Source organism: Microcaecilia unicolor, chromosome 9 (genome assembly GCF_901765095.1).
Source record: "Microcaecilia unicolor chromosome 9, aMicUni1.1, whole genome shotgun sequence".
NCBI lineage: Eukaryota > Metazoa > Chordata > Amphibia > Gymnophiona > Siphonopidae > Microcaecilia > Microcaecilia unicolor.
In genome coordinates, this window is record NC_044039.1 from 211,065,371 (window position 1) to 211,080,062 (window position 14,692).

General features: G+C 45.8%; 1 pseudogene; it reads right to left on the bottom strand.

Annotated features, from left to right (window-relative positions):
• LOC115477138 overlaps window positions 1-14,314 on the bottom strand; it is a 75,356-nt pseudogene extending 61,042 nt beyond the window's left edge.
• Between the last annotated feature and the right edge of the window lie 378 nt (window positions 14,315-14,692).

Here is a 14,692-nt window from a genome sequence, read left to right on the forward strand (position 1 = left end):
CCACCTCCCGTGGGAGGGCATTCCAAGCATCCACCACTCTCTCCGTGAAAAAATACTTCCTGACATTTTTCTTGAGTAACATAGGCAACTGTGACACCCTAACCCAGCCCCTCATTCTACTTAACCCATATAGCAAATAACAACACATACACTCTGTAGATTAAATGGTCACAACTTGGCCGCAGCTTTATAATAGCGACAAGGCTGTATTCAATCAAAACAACAGCCAAACAGGATACCTGAGCCACTGTAAACTCCTAGAAGCTACAAGTAATGTACACAATCCTCCGCCATTAGCAAGACTGACCAAGGCGCTAAACACTGTACGCAGGACCAGGGGCGTAGCTACAGGATTTGGTCCTGGACCCCCCTGCCGACGACCCTCTCGACCCCCCCTCCCGCCTCCAACCCTCCCCCCCATCGCCGTAGCAACAATTAGAATTTACACACACATTTTTGTAGACAGTATTCTATAAAGATGCGGACAAAAAGGGGGTGTGGCAATGGGAGGGGCATGAGTGGCACAGAAGCGTTCCTAAAATTTGTGTGCATTGGTGTAGAATATGGCAGATCTGCTCCTAATTTAGGCATTAAGGATTTGCACCAGGTTTCAGGTATAAATTCTCACACCCAACTCAGAGCATTGCAGAACAGCGCTAATTAGGGCGCCATTTATTGAATTTAGCCCTTAACTTATAGAATACTATACAGGCTTACTATCACTATTTGGCGAATCTGCTTGTTCTATACCACTGTGACAAAACAGTGGGTTTTAAGCCTGTAAACTGTATTATTTCTTGACACGTATTTCTCTCGTTTGGTCAGCAGGTGGTGGTGCAAGTTTATGCTTAAAGTTGTTACAGAGAAATGACTGTTCCCTCTTTAGTTAACACAGATAAGAGGTAACCTGCAGTGATGTGGCCAGCTACTTTTAAAACTTGTTCTGGGCTCTGATTGGCCCAGGAGATCAATTCATCTAGGATTTACTGGCTTTTGCCCCAGTCTTAGCCAGAGAGAAAAGAAAGAAAGATCTCTTTGCTGAGGCCCTGTGAACAGTTATATTTGATAATCTGTGAGCAGCTATATTACCTGAACTCTCCAGGCACTATTCAGGTAGTGAACAAATGTTTAGATAGCGTTATAATTGATCCATATACCTGTTATTGTTTTGCTGATTACACCTTTTCTGTTCATTGTTCTAATTTTTCATGACAATAAACATTTTTAGTTTATTGCCTCTGCTTGTCTGAACTGACTAAGAATCCTGGTGGTTTGTGTGTTTGGTCTGCGGGTGCTTCCTAGGAACTATGGGACCACTGGGAGTGTGGCCCCAGTAACTTAGTAAACACTGGGGATAATTTGAGAGCGGGAGACTCGCCCAGAGGCGGTTGGGACCCAGTCGGTGGGAGGAGGGTGCTAGTGTAGAGCGCAAGCTGCAGGTGCAGGCGGACCTGAGCTGTGCTGAGGATAGACCCTCTAAGTGGCCACAGGGTGACCCCAGGCAAGTGGCTAGGCATTTTGTGACAACCATCCATCCCAATTCCTTCGCTTTTTTAATACTCATCTTTTTATTGCTCATTTGCAAATCACCCATAACATGACTTTCTCCTGTCTTGCCCCTAAGCTATGGAATCTGTTGCCCTTGTACTTGCGCTCGGATCTTTCTTTAGTTCGTTTCAAATCTGGCCTTAAGACCTGGCTATTTGACCAGGCGTTCCCTCTTGATTTATTTTTACTGTAGACACGACTCAGAAAGTATCCCTGGTGTTTCTCTGTTATCAAATGTTCTACAGAGTGGCTCTGTCTTTAAGGTTATAACTTTGTTCTGCTATGCTTCCCTTCCTTCTGCTTTATCCTGGGTCTTGGCTGTAATGGTTTTGTTTCTTGCTTCTCTCCTTATAATGTATGTAATTGGAGTTGTAATCTGCCTAGATACTGTTCGTGTTAGTGCAGTATAACAAAATTTTAATAACTAGAAATACTATAAATGTTCTGCTCTCTCTCTCCTGATAGGCTCTGTCTACTCAGGAGATTAGCATGCAGTTAACCAAAGTATAGAACATCACTGTGAAGACTCAGAACTCTTGAACCAAAATCTTCTTTAATGCAAATCAAACAAAAGCAAATAACTTACAGTTGCAGATGTGCTGAACAAGGGTCTCTGCCTTGCAGAACTGAGAGTCTGTTTCCTACCAGCTCACCCTGTCTCTCACTGCAGAGATAAGCTAGGGTGGCTTTCAACACTGAAGAATGAATGCTGTAAATAATTTTAAATGGGTAAAAACCTGGTCATTTACAGTAGCTTGAAAGAGGAGGAGTATGCAACAGGGACAGCAAAGTCAGCATGCAGTCCTTAGAAAACCATGCTGTAGTCACACTCTCAAACCTCAAAAGGACAGAAATGCAGGCTCCAGCCCACACAACAGGGACAAGGCCAGCCAATAAGAAAAGTCCCACAAGGCACAGAGAACTGGGACATGTGCTCAGGAAAAGCCTATTACAGAGCACTGCAGGAAAACCAACATTTGTAGTCCAAAGGCACCTCCTGCCTTTCTTAAAGGCACAAGCAATGGAATCTGATACAACAATGTCCAACAAATACATATAAAAAATAAACAACCTACCTCCATGAATATGGAGGCAGAACAATAAATTATATGCTAAAATGCATTTACACCTGCCTTTTACATGACGAAAGTAATAATGCTTACATGTTGGCTTGCAGATGCTAACTTCCACTCTATTGTATAACAGAATCTGGGCACCCAGATTTGCCCACTAACCCCTAGATTCTATATAAGGCGCTCACAATTGCTTGCAAAATGTAACTGAGTAACGAGGCAATTAGTGCCAATTGGCATTAACTGGCAACAATTTGGATTTGCTTGCGCATCTTCCTAAGTGCTATTCTATAAACATGCGCATGCAAATTCTTTAGTGCATAACTGAAAAGGGGGTGTGGCCACAGGAGGGGAATGGGCGGGTTGGGGCATATTATAGAATTCAGGGGGTCAGCGCCTAACTTGCATGTGAGGATTTACTCCAGATTTCCATTGGTGTAAATCCTTGTGCCCAAAGTTGGGTGTGGATTCCGGCGCTGTGCGCTATTCTATAAACGGCGCCTAACTTGGAGCACTATTTTAAAACAGCACTCAGTGTGCTTTTTTTTTTTGTGCAACTTATTGAATCTTGTCCTATATGTGTCTCGACCTCAGGAAAAAGTGAGCTCTTGTGCCACTGCCGGCGAACGGCAGCAGCAGGCGGACCACCCAAACAAGGACTGCAACTGGAATACTGGGCTGGACAGGCAGGACTGGGACAGACTAGAAGTGCAATAAGCACACATGCAAATACAAAGAAACATAACTTGGCTAGGCAGGAACAGGGTACATAAGAGCAGAGCCAAATAAAGCTACAAAAAAGACACTCAAAAGGGCCGCAAGACCGAACTGGAACCCGTGCACACCAGAGCCCTCTCATACAGGCCACAAGGCTGAACTGGAACCCAAGCACAACAGCAAAAGGCAAAAGAGAAGGCAAGTACACATAGGCAGAGGCCTAACAAGAAAAGAAGACACAAGAATGTTGAACACATGCAAGCAGCAAGGCTATACTGGAACCCACACACACGGGCAGAAGGCAAGCCCACGCTCACACAAGCACATAAACAAGAACCAAGGCAGAACACAAGTAACAAGGCAGAAGTGCTAAACAAGCAGACAGGAAAACCCAGAGACTTCTGAAGTTACAAAGGCCCTGTTTGAATGTCCTCACATTCCTTATGAGAGCTTTCACTGATGATGTCATGACTTCAGGAAAGAGGCTTAAAACATACCGGACGCCAGCGTGAGGCTTGAAACACACTGAACGCCAGAATGAGGCTTGAAACACACAGAATACCAGAATGAGGCTTGAAACACAGAAGTGGTAGCAGAAGTAGGGTTACCATATGTCCAGATTTACCTGGAGATGTCCTCTTTTTGAGGACATGTCTGGGCAACCGGGCGGGTTTTGCCAATCTGCCCGTTTGTCCAGAAATCCAGACAAACAGGCAGATTGCTAGCCTCCCCTCCCCTTACTTACTACTGCCCTGGTGGTCTAGTGACCTCTTCCATCTTCGAGGTAGGAAAGAGCCCCCTCTTTCCTGCCCGGAGCGCTCCCCTGCATGCATCCTTCCTGTCCATGATCTCGGGGCTGATTCAAAATGGCCGCCGAGAGTTGAAGTGACCTCGCGAGACTTCAACTCCTGGCAGCCATTTTGAATCGGCGCCGAGATCACGAACAGGAAGGATGCATGCAGGGCAGCGCTCCAGGCAGGAAAGAGGGGGCTCTTTCCTGCCCTGAAGAGGTCACTAGACCACCAGGGCAGTAGTAAGGTAAGGGGAGAGGGGTGACGGGGAGGGGGAGTGATGGGGTGTGTGACAGGGGGGAGGGGAAAATGTGACAGGGGGCGGGTGGGGTGTGAAAGGGGGTGTGGCATGTGCCCTCCTTTTGGGGGGACAAAATATGGTAACCCTAAGCAGAAGCAACAATGAAGGAAAAAACTGTCTGGAGCCACCTCTGAGACTGACCACCGGAAGACAAGGTGAGTCTGAAAGTGGGGGCACGACCACAGTCGTGACAGCATGTCTGAGGAAGACCAGAAGTAATGAACTGAAAGACCTAAAAGCACACAGCAGTAGCTTAACATGATCACTGTTGAGAAGTTTTCTCTGTGTGTGTGTTAAATTTAAACATTACTCTACTACTACTACTACTACTATTTAGCATTTCTATAGCGCTACAAGGCGTACGCAGCGCTGCACAAACATAGAAGCAAGACAGTCCCTGCTCAAAGAGCTTACAATCTAATAGACAAAAAATAAATAAAGTAAGCAAATCAAATCAATTAATGTGAACGGGAAGGAAGAGAGGAGGGTAGGTGGAGGCGAGTGGTTACAAGTGGTTACGAGTCAAAAGCAATGTAAGTCTGTATGAATCCTGTACCATTCCTTTTTTTTTCTATTAGTTTTATAAATGCTAACAATGTACTCTGGAGACTTAATGGAAGCAAAACCCGGACTGGATCAATGTGTCCTCCTTTTTCTGGAGCCATATGGTAACCCTAGACTTCCCCCACCCGCAGAAGGATGTGGCAAAGCAGGAAGTGAGACAAGGTGAGGCAGTTTCCATAGTTACCTTTATCGCGTCTGGACTTATGGCAAATACACCAATCCGGTGGAAAATATTAATCTTGAATACAGGCCCATAGATCTCAGTCCTAAGCAGGACACAAAAGAAAACAGAAGAAAGCCAGTCACTATAAAGCTAAAAACATTCAGCAGTCACTTTTTCATGCCACACTTTATTTCAAATTTATTATTTATAGGGTGTATAGAGAGAGGTGTGATCAGCAGAAGAAAGGAAGTGTTGATGCCCCTGTACAAGTCGTTGGTGAGGCCCCACCTGGAGTATTGTGTTCAGTTTTGGAGGCCGTACCTTGCAAAGGATGTTAAAAAAATGGAAGTGGTGCAAAGAAAAGCTACGAGAATGGTATGGGATTTGCGTTCCAAGACGTATGAGCAGAGACTTGCTGACCTGAACATGTATACCCTGGAGGAAAGGAGGAACAGGGGTGAGATGATACAGACGTTCAAATACTTAAAAGGTATTAATCCGCAAAAAAATCTTTTCCGGAGATGGGAAGGCGGTAGAACGAGAGGACATAAAATGAGATTGAAGGAAAGTATTTTTTCACGGAGAGGGTGGTGGATGCTTGGAATACCCTCCCGCGGGAGGTGGTGGAGATGAAAACGGTAACGGAATTCAAACATGCGTGGGATATACATAAAGGAATCCTGTGCAGTAGGAATGGATCCTCAGAAGCTTAGCCAAAATTGGGTAGCGGAGCAGGTGAGGAAGAGAGGTTGGTGGTTGGGAGGCGAGGATAGTGGAGGGCAGACTTATACGGTCCGTACCAGAGCCGGTGATGGGAGGCAGGACTGGTGGTTGGGAGGCGGGAAATACTGCTGGGCAGACTTGTACGGTCTGTGCCCTGAAAAAGGCAGGTACAAATCAAGGTAAGTATACACATATGAGTTTATCTTGTTGGGCAGACTGGATGGACCATGCAGGTCTTTTTCTGCCGTCATCTACTATGTTACTATATCAATTTATATACCGTACCTTATTGCAACTGCAAACCAGAACGGTTTACATATATAAAAATACAATTTGTATATACAAATAGACAGACAAGGAACTCCATTCATGACAGGAAAGCACAGCAAATCAGAATTAACTACATAGTACAAACCAAAATGGATTATATTTAGTATACAGTGAGGCGACCCTTTTATTTGACCTTATCTCTTATTCTAAGTTCTGTTCTACGTAATTTATAAAGAAAAAGGTTTTCAAGGGTTTCCGAAAATGGATGTAAGAATTCTCTAGTCTGATCTCTTTTGGAAGGCCATTCCAAAGAGAAGGGGACAGGTAGAAAAAAGCCGATCTCCGTGTAGATTCCCATCTAGCCTTAGCGAGAGAGGGAATAACTAACCTATTATCTATTAGAGATCTAAGAGTTCGCACGGCAGTGTAAGGAATTTTCAGATTTGATAGGTAATTAGGGTTTAATGTATGGAAAGCCTTGTGAGTCAAAACGAGAATTTTAAACTTGACTCTTGCTTCAACCGGAAGCCAATGCAGACGATGCAGTAAAGGTGTTACTCTGTCATCCCTCCGGGCCCCTGCAAATCATACGCGCCGCTGTATTTTGTATTCTTTGTAATCGTTTTAAGTTGGCTTGAGTAATCCCTGCCTATATAATATTACAGTAACCTAAACGTGAGGTAATGTACGCAGATGTCAATGTTTTAAGAGAATCCTTACTAATTGAATTTCTGACTGATCGAAAGCCTCCTTAGATGGAAGAAAGATTTTTTCACTACATCGTAAGACTACAATGTAAGACCTTTGAAATAAGAATGATTAAATATTTTGACACCCAACAGACAGGACTTAATAAGGATCTGGGTTTTCTAGCCCATTATAAACCATAAAGTTGTATTTCTCTGTTTATCACCCTCCTCTCACCTACCAACACCCATCCTGTTAGAATATCAATGAAATGCTTTGATGTCCCCATGCATACCCCCACCCTCCCACTCTGTCAGACTGTCTAATGCTTTGATGTTTCTCTCATATATACTATCTGCTACCTCATTTGCTTATTTCCGATCTGACGAAGAAGGGCAACCTTCGAAAGCTAATCAAGAAATGTATTAAGTTATGTCCAATAAAAAAGGTATCATCTTATTTTCTTTTCCATGTTTTATTTTGTTTGATTTCTATTTATAACCTTCCTTTAGTAAACAGGCTCTATTGTATTTTGTTGCCCTGTCTTGTTAATTTGTATATTCAAATTTTGTCTTCGTTTAATAACTGTAGTCCAATGAGACCCTAGGTTATCTAGATTAAAGGAAAGCACGTTTGCTAATACATAACACCTTCCCCCCTTCACCATAACTCTAGTCTCAAGGAGTGGAGGAGTGGCCTAGTGGTTAGGGTGGTGGACTTTGGTCCTGGGGAACTGAGGAACTGAGTTCAACTCCCACTTCAGGCACAGGCAGCTCCTTGTGACTCTGGGCAAGTCACTTAACCCTCCATTGCCCCATGTAAGCCGCATTGAGCCTGCCATGAGTGGGAAAGCGCGGGGTACAAATGTAACAAAAATAAAATAGATACTATTGCAGATTCTACATGGAATGTTGCTACTATTGGAGATTCTACATGGAATGTTGCTATTCCACTAGCAACATTCCATGTAGAAGGCTGCGCAGGCTTCTGTTTCTGTGAGTCTGACGTCCTGCACGTACGTGCAGGACGTCAGACTCACAGAAGCAGAAGCCTGCGCGGACACATTGGTGATCTGCAAGGGCCGACTTCTACATGGAATGTTGCTAGTGGAATAGCAACATTCCATGTAGAATCTCAAATAGTAGCAACAGTGAAGGAGTGGCATTGAGTCTGCCATGAGTGGGAAAGTGCGGGGTACAAATGTAACAAAAACAAAACAAACACTCAGAAATTCCTTATATTCCTAGCTACATTACAGTGGCATAGCTAAGGGTGGGCACATGCCCACCCATTCTTGCCTCAGGCCCACCCAGTCAGCAGCCCATGAGGCCTCACTACTCTCTTTCCCTCTTCTCCACTGGTGGCCTGGCATCTGCCCGTCTCTCTCTCTCAAACCCCCCCTCCAGGTCTACCTCAGAGCTACGGCCGGCAGCAATTCCTATAGGCATCCCGTGCCAGCCCTGCAGGCATCTCTCTGTCATGTCCTGCCCTCAATGATGTCACTTCTTGTTTCTTTGCTGGGGACGTGGTAGAAGAAGCCTGCAGAGCTGGCGTAGGTTGCCTGTAGGAATTGCGATGGGCAACAGCTCTGAGGTAGAACCAGGGGAGGAGGTTCAGAGAGAAATGGGCAGATGCTGGGTCATAAAAAAAAACCCCACTATATTGTATGTATGTACAGGGGTAAGGGTAGGGGGTGGGAAGGGCCCACCCAGGTTAACTCTGAGCCCACACCCAACATGGCAGGTCTGCCTACGCCCATGAGCTACAATCTGCCATTTGAAGCAGCCACAGAAAGAAGCAAAACTTGTATGAACTGAGATGTAATTTCCTTGCAAACATACCACTGAAGAAGCATGTCATGGGTATTCTTGTAATTCTCTGAGGCCTTCTTCAGGGAAGGGGCATGACCCAAGAGAAAACTGAAAGAAAAGAAACTCGGTTTCAGCTCTGATTTTTTCATTTTTTAAACATTTTTTAATAGAAGTCACTTTGAAAATTTGCAGTAATAAACATGTTTGCGATAAAATATAAATCTTTGAGGCGTGTGCATTAATTCATTAAGGCTACTGCTAATGATTTATCTTTTGTAATCTGCCACCGCAAAACACATAACAGTAAAACACAGTGCTTGTGTCAGCATTCATATTATCCGGGAGCTGGGTGAGGCAAATTTAAAACAGGCCTCGACAAGTTTTCTTTTAACCTAGGAACCAGTGCCAGAGACCTTTAACCCTTCTCAAATTCTCCAACCAAAGTTCAAGAATGAGGAAGGGAGAGGCCATAAACTCCTTTGGGGCCTAATTTATTAAGACTCTTTTCCTGTTCTTTTCTCATGGGATGAGAAAGCTTAGTATGTCAGGCTGCTAATGTACCACTGCATAGCTCTGGCAGAAGCTAGAAGCCCTTCCCCATGCGTGCTATCAGTAAAATGCCAATGTCCCTGATAACTGTGCCAGAGATTACATCTATGGTTTCACATATTAGCTGTGGCATGGGTCTCCCTCTATCACCCCACTACCTGTGTTCTTCAATCGTTTCTCTCTGTCATCCCCAACATCTGTCCCTCCTTCAGTCACTCTCTCATTCCCCTGTCTGACCTGTCAACTTTTTTTCTCTTATCCTGTTCCCTCTCAGTCTCCTCCTCTTCCACGTGCAGTCTCCCTTTTTCACATTCCTCCCTCTCATAGGAGCCTGCTCTGTCTTGACTTCTTGACTATGTCCAGGGATAGATCATTTCTGTAGGGTTTAGCCCCCCCCCCCCCACAATAATTTTGAAAAGTTGGCTCTTATGTTCCCTGTCGTCCTCTGTTCTCCTCCTTAGTCCACTTTTCTCAGCGCTGCAGTGTGAAATCTCCACGTTCTGCACCCGTGACTTGATATGTACAATTTGTTGAGCCCAGCCTTAAGGTCGCTGGTTCTTATCCAGACTGCACACCACATTGGAAGTGGTTGTTTAATAATGTGTGGTGTATGTGTGGGGCATTTGTGTTGTGTGGTGTGTAATGTATGGTGTGTGGTGCATGAGTGATTTATGTGTAGTGTGTGCTGCACGTTTGGTATGTGCTGTGTTCTGTGTGTGGTGTAGTGAATGGTGTGTGTGGTATATGTGGTGTGGTGTGTTGGTATGTGTATGTGATGTGTGGTACATGAGTGTTTTATGTGCAGTTTGCAGTGAGTATGTGATGTGTGGTGTATGTTTGGTGTGTACATGCCTGTATGGGGTGTGTGTGTATATGTGCTATATAGTGTTTGATATGTGTGTGAGTTTCTGCTATGCAGTGTGTACTGTAGGGTGTGGATGTAGTGTGAGGTGTGATGTGTGTTTGTGCTATGTGGTGTGTATGTGGTCTGTGGTGCATGTTTGGTGTGCATGTATATGTGTGGTGTGTGTGCGCACGTGGTGTGTAGTGAATGGTGTGTGTGCATGTAGTGTGTATTATATATGTGGTGTGTTGGTATCTGTATGTAGTGTATGGTGCATGAGTGATTTATGTGTAGTGTGTGCTGCACGTTTGGTATGTATGTATATATTTGCTGTGGTGAGTGTGTGTGTGTGGTGTGTAGTGAATGGTGTGTGTGCATGTAGTGTGTATTATATATGTGGTGTGTTGGTATCTGTATGTAGTGTGTGGTCATGAGTGATTTATGTGTGGTGTGTGCTGCACGTTTGGTATGTATGCATATATTTGCTGTGGTGAGTGTGTGTGTGTGGTGTGTAGTAAATGGTGTGTGTGCATGTAGTGTGTATTATATATGTGGTGTGTTGGTATCTGTATGTAGTGTGTGGTGCATGAGTGATTTATGTGTAGTGTGTGCTGCACGTTTGGTATGTATGCATATATTTGCTGTGGTGAGTGTGTGTGTGTGGTGTGTAGTGAATGGTGTGTGTGGTATATGTGTGGTGTGTCGATTTGTGTATGTGGTGTGTGGTACATGAGTGTTTTATGTGTAGTTTGCAGTGAGTATGTGGTGCATGTTTGGTGTGTACATACCTGTGTGGGGTGTGTGTGTATATGTGCTATCTAGTGTTTGATATCTGTGTGTGTTTCTGCTATGCAGTGTGTAGTGTATGGTGTGTTCATATGTGCTGTGCTGCGTATGTGTGTATATAGTGTGAGGTGTGACGTGTGTTTGTGCTATGTGGTGTGTGTGCGCATGTGGTGTGTAGTGAATGGTGTGTGTGCATGTAGTGTGTATTATATGTTTGGTGTGTTGGTATCTGTATGTAGTGTGTGGTGCATAAGTGTTTTATGTATGGTGTGCAGTGTGCATGTGGTGTGTGAAGCATATTTAGTATGTACATATCTATGTGTGTGTGTGTGTGTATATGCTCTGTGGTGTTTGATATGTGTGTGTGCTGTGCAGTGAGTAGTGTATGTGTGTGTATGTAGTGTGTGGTATGAAGTGTATTTGTGCTATGTGGTATATGTGGTGTGAAGTGCATGAGTGTGTATATTGTAAGGGGTCAGAGGAAAGACAGACCGAAAGAGGTCTGGAACAGGGACTCAGGGAGGAAACATTCTCTAAGAAAAGAAAGTTTTTCTCTCAGGTTCCCAGTAGACGGAGGACTAGCCCCCTAGTGGCCAAGAGACCAGTTAGGTTATGGAATAGGGGAAGGAACTACCATCCCCAGGAGCCATCGCTCTGTAGACAGGACTCCCAGGAGTTGGAGGGTGGGGAAGAGGATTTGGAAATGATCTCTGATCAGGGTGACGAGGAGCAGCTGGGGGAACCGGATGTGGAGGAGGCTATGGGGTGCGATAAAAGGGAGGCAGCTGTGGAGCTGGGAGAGGAGTGTATGGAGGTCTCAGCTCTGGCCCAGACTGAAGGAAACAAGGTAGAAGGGTTTCTATCTGCTCTGGTACCTAAATTACTGAAGACCGGGAAAAGAAGGGTCATGCATTGGGGAAGGAGTTTATGGAAGAGGCTGGCCGGGTGAATTGCCACTGAGTACAGAAAGGTTTGTCTAAAAGAAAGAGAGATATAACAAGGAAATGAAAATGGAACTGTTTTGTTGCCTATACCAAGGATCATAGGAGCCACCTTTTTTACATTATTGGGGGTGCTAACCCCAGTGGAAATAACCCCCCCTGGACACACACAAGGAATGTTATCAATATTGGGGGTGCTCAAGCACCCACAGCACCCACAGAGTTGGCTCCTATGCCAAGGATTATGTGATGAGATGCACTGATGTTCAGTGGCGTACCAAGGGAGGGGGGGTGGGGGCGGTCCGCCCTGGGTGCACGCCGCTGGGGGGGGTGCCGCGGCGCGCGCCTGTTGCCCTGTCTCAGTCCGAGAAAGTTCGCAATTCGCATGCTCACTGCTCCCTCTGAGTCTGCCCCGGCACAGGTTACTTCCTGTTCCGGGGCAGACTCAGAGGGAGCAGTGAACACATGCGAACTGCGAACTCTCTCGGAGACAGGGCAACAGGCGTGCGCCGCGGCACCCCCCCCCCCCCCCCCCCGCGGCGTGCACCCGGGGGGGTGCCATTTCACCGGGGAGGGGGAAGAGGTGTCATTTCGCCGGGGGGGGGGGGGTGGTCGCATCGGCGATCCGCCCCGGGTGTCAGCTAGGGTCGGAACGCCACGGCTGATGCTACAGCATTAATTAAACCAGCAAAGAGCTGAAGAATTAAAGCAGGGTGTATGAGGAAGTGCTCTCATGTTAAACAAGCTGAAGAAACGGACTAATTGCCAAGAAGCTAAGGCAGGGTCAGAAGACACTGGACACTCCTAAAACCCTCATAGTGAGGTATGCTGGACTATGTTAAAAGGGACGGGGGTTACGAAGTGGGTAATGAAGAATTGAGCAAAATAAAATCTTAACTTATAAGGAGCCTTGAAGTTGGTGTGTGTTTGTGAAGGGGCCGTTGCCTGAAGGTATCAAGTAAGGACAAGATTGTGGTTGAAACCCTCTGGCTGGCTGTGAATCAGGAGAAGCTAAGCAGTATCTGCCTTGGCCCATCTGTGGAAGAAGGACCAGTCTACAATATTATATATATGACTAGTAAAAAAAGGCCCGTTTCTGGAGCCAATGAAACGGGCGCTAGCAAGGCTTTCCTGTGGCCCCCCCTGCCCGTCGCCGATGTTGGTGAATTGCTCCGCCTCCGCCCTCAACGTCATAACGTTTGACGCGAGGGCGGTGAATTGCTCCGCCTCCGCCCTCAACGTCATAACGTTTGACGCGAGGGCGGGGCCCAGAGACTGTGTTTTTCGAGGCTTCAGAGCTTCGAACATACGAACCTTGGCTTCAGTGACGTCAGAAGCCAATAGAACATTGAGGGTGGGTTTTATAGGGAGCAGATGGGTGTGGCTGAGTACTGAGGGTGAGTAGTCCCAATAGCCTAGCAGAGCCAGCCAGTGGTGGGAGGCGAGGATAGTGCTGGGCAGACTTATACGGTCTGTGCCAGAGCTGGTGGTGGGAGGCGGGGATAGTGCTGGACAGACTTATAAGGTCTGTGCCCTGAAGAGGAGTCCTAGAGGACAGGTACAAATCAAAGTAGGGTATACACAAAAAGTAGCACATATGAGTTTGTCTTGTTGGGCAGACTGGATGGACCATGCAGGTCTTTTTCTGCCGTCATTTACTATGTTACCATGTTACCAGGAGGACAGGAGTTCAGGGCTTCACTGCCACAGATGGAGTGAGCTTCAGAACTCTGAGGGGGGATTTTATTTATATAGATGTGCATATATGTGTGTGGGTTTGTGCAGTGTTGTATAAACTGTGGTTGTGCTATATGGTGTGTGTATGTGGTGCATGTTTTGGTGTGTATGTATATATGTGCTGTGTGTGTGCTGTCTCCTTTATGCCATGTTTCTGTTCCTTTCGGTGAACCCTGTCCTCTGCATTCCTTCCACTGCACTTATAGTTACATTGTACCGTATGTTTCTTTTTCCACTTTTCACCTCTTTTCTTCCCACTCTCCCAACCCCTTCTATTTCTTCCTGTCCCTACGTCCACTGCTTCCTCTCTTCTTCCCATTGCCTGCCTGGTTTCCATCCCTTCCCCAGGGGGCTCCAAGGTCACTGTTGCACCTGCAAGGCAGACCACAGTAAAGATGGTGGCAGCCTGCTCTTTGCATAACTTCAGCTCTGAGCTGAAACAAACTCTCCGGTGATCCAGACTAGAGACAGAGACGTGCTGGTTACTAACCTGTCCCTGGGCGGCCCAGGGATATGGTCGAATTTCAGATGTATGTAGTGAACGTAGCCGACGTAAGAAAGCAGCAGGAGCCCCAAAATCAGCCCAGCCAGAGCCAGGAGGCTTGGAAGCCAGTCCAGCATGGCGAGCAGAGAAGGAAAGACAGGGGATCCTCCCTGCACGCAGCTCCCCAAATCCTGCTAAACGTCCCTGCTGGGTGTGCGCACAAAAGCACCAGGATCAAAGTCTGAGTCCAGGTCTCAGAGCTGATAAACGCCAGAGGAAAAGTTTGCAATAAATCACTCAAAGGTTAAACGACAGCAATGCAGTGCTAGAATGGGTGAGAGAGCTGGTGCTGCGTTTCCTACTGGAGCTTTTGGAACAAAGACAAAAATGTGTTCTAACCCTTGATCCCTCCCTTAACCAAATAGTTTGGATTTCATGAGCACGGACCCTCGCTGGCTTCTGTTGGCAGTAAACATCGGTGGATTTACATGGACTAAATTATTTAAAGCGGTAAGAATAATGCTGAGAAACTGTAAAATTGTACATAAAGACATGTTTTAAGGAATGGCTGGATCTTTTTTGTATGTTGCAGCCAGGCAAGAGGTGTTGACTGCCAAAGATAAACGTAAGAAATTTTCCAGAGAGTTTGTGAAAAAAAAATTGTAAACGTTAAGAGAGGTTAAGTAGCTTTATTTCTTTATAT